Source organism: Silene latifolia, chromosome 9 (genome assembly GCF_048544455.1).
Source record: "Silene latifolia isolate original U9 population chromosome 9, ASM4854445v1, whole genome shotgun sequence".
In the NCBI taxonomy this organism is placed as follows: Eukaryota; Viridiplantae; Streptophyta; class Magnoliopsida; order Caryophyllales; family Caryophyllaceae; genus Silene; species Silene latifolia.
Window position 1 is genome coordinate 95,795,095 of NC_133534.1, and position 2,572 is coordinate 95,797,666.

At 37.0% G+C, this 2,572-nt stretch overlaps 1 non-coding gene across 1 annotated transcript; it reads left to right on the forward strand.

Annotated features, from left to right (window-relative positions):
* The first annotated feature begins 462 nt into the window (after positions 1–462).
* Positions 463–570, forward strand: LOC141603253 (small nucleolar RNA R71). The gene has a single exon (XR_012525143.1). It is a non-coding gene; the product is annotated as a small nucleolar RNA R71 (small nucleolar RNA).
* Positions 571–2,572: the final 2,002 nt, after the last annotated feature.

A 2,572-nucleotide genomic window follows, 5' to 3' on the forward strand; every position in this document is an offset into this window, starting at 1 on the left:
ATGAGAGATTTGGGTGGAATTTGGTGTTTTCATTGTAATAGTTAGAATAAGGGGTACCACTCTTGTATGATTGAAAAGCATTCACTTGTTCATTTGTTCCCCTACATTCACTTTGGTCATGTCCCAAAGTTCCACAATTCTCACATATCCCACTTGGGATTGATGAAGATGCTACCATGGCATTAACATGATGCTTTGGTGATTTTGAGGCTTCTTCAAGTTTAGCCATAGCCTTCTCAAAATTCAAGTTGATGGTATCAATATGAGCACTAAGTTGAGCACCCAATTGAGTAATATAGTCCACTTCATGCTTTCCTCCTCTAGTAGCCTTGCGAGGTCTACTATATTGTGAATTATGGACCGCTATTTCCTCAATCTTGTTCCAAGTTTGATTATCGTCAACTTCGGTGAACATACCATTTGATCCCATGTTGAGAATTGTTGTACTAAGAACCACTCGCTAAGTCAATCATGAGGACATGATCGACAAATTCCTTTGAATCGCTCCCAAGCTTCATCCAAAGATTCTTCATCCCTTTGCTTAAAACCCGTAATTTGAGCTCTGAGCATGTTAGTCTTTTCCGGAGGGTAGAATTTTTTGTAGAAAGCTAGAGCCAACTTCTTCCAAGAGTCAATTCCAAGAGTAGCTTTATCAAGGCTCTTCAACCATTGTTTTGCGGTGCCAATTAGAGAAAAGGGAATAAGACCCATCGAATTTGGTCTTGAGTCACACCGGTTTGTGAAATCGCATCACAATAGTCACAAAAAGTCTCCATGTGAGAGTGAGGGTCTTCACTAGGCATCCCCCCAAATTGGCTTCTTTCGACTAATCGGATAAATGCGGATTTAGCAATGAAATTTCCGGTTAAGTGTTGTGGTGTGGGAGTTCCATTGGGTAGGTTCTCCTCGGTTGGTACGGAATGTGATGAAAACTTAGGCATTGTGGGTTGATTTTGAGGTTGATTTTGTGTTGGGTTCTCCTCACCTTCTCTTGCAAAAGGGTTGATGAACTCAAGAGAATGAATATCTACAACCTGACCAATTCCTCTCAAAGTGTTTCTAGCAAGCCTTCTATTGGTTGTCAAAGTCCTTTCAGTCTCGTGATCAATGGGTAAAAAGTTACCTTGTGATCTTCTAGACATGCAAAATATCAAACAACTTGAAAACAATTAGAACAAACCTTGAGGAGTTTTACTTCCCCAAGGCAAAGAAACACACAACTAATAACAATCAAAGAAAATCAAATCAAGTTAACACCGTCCCGGAAACGGCGCCATTTTTTGTCGGACTCACTCGGAGCTTAATTTTTGGTTACATGTCGTTAGGAGCACCTAGACCAAAATAATATTTATATCTCCACAAACAACCCTACTATTAGTAAAGAGGTAAGTAAAGGTCGGATCCCAAGGGACGAGTATTGATGTAGGATTTTCGATTGCAACTAGCGGTGTCTAGGGGTGTCACAATTTGGGTTGAGTTAAGAAGATCACTAAACTAAATAGCAATAAATGTAAACAAGCAAGATGATTAAAATGAGATGTAAACAGTTGATTTAAAAGCACTAGGGTGTCATGGGTTCATAGGGGATGCATGGGAAATGATCATACAAACATATTCTCAAATTATAAGCAAGCAATTATTGTTGTGATAGGATTGAGTTTGTTTATATCTTACAATCCTAGGAAGGTTTGGGTCCCGGAGACGAATCGATTAGATTGTACAACACCTACAAGTCGACTTAATCCTCCCTGGTCAAATATATGCATGGTCTAATGAGACTCGAGTTGGTTTATGTCTTACAAGTCTCATTGAAAAGGTAAGTGATGGGTAAAAAATGCAAGGATTCATAGGCTCGCATTTCATCAAACATAACATGTGCATAAGTTGAGATCACAACAAGCAAGCAAATAAATTATGAAAACATATTAAATTAAGCATGAATCATCCCCCATGTTGGTTTCCCCTAATTACCCATTAACCCTAGTTAAGGAAACTACTAACTCATTATCAAGTTTAACATGTTAACAAGGTTGTCAATCATATTAACAAAGCAAAACATGATGAATAAATGAAGATGATTAACAATAATTAAAAAGGGATTAAGAGAATTATACCTAATAATGATTCCAAAATAAAGCAAAGAATAATAGAAGTACTTGATGAATGATTGGAAGGTTGTTAATCTCCCAATAATAACCCAAATAATCTTCAATTACCCAAAATAAAAGATGAACAAAAGAGAAATTAAGGAAATGAGATTTGTATTAAGACTTGATTAGAAGTTGATTACAAGATTAAAGAGAGATTAGAATGATATAAACTACACTAAACATTGATAAGAAGAATATGATTAATCTAATTAGACTAATGGGGTATTTATAGTGGGGATTAGGTACACAAATTAGGGTTTACTAAGGGCTTAAATGACGATTAAGTCCTTAAGGAATCTGGTCGGGACTATATCTTTTCGGTTACTTGTCGTTAGGAGCACCTAGACCAAAACACAGTTTATAACTTCACCAATAACTCTACAATTAGTAAAGAGGCTAGTAAAGGTCGGATCCCAAGGGAC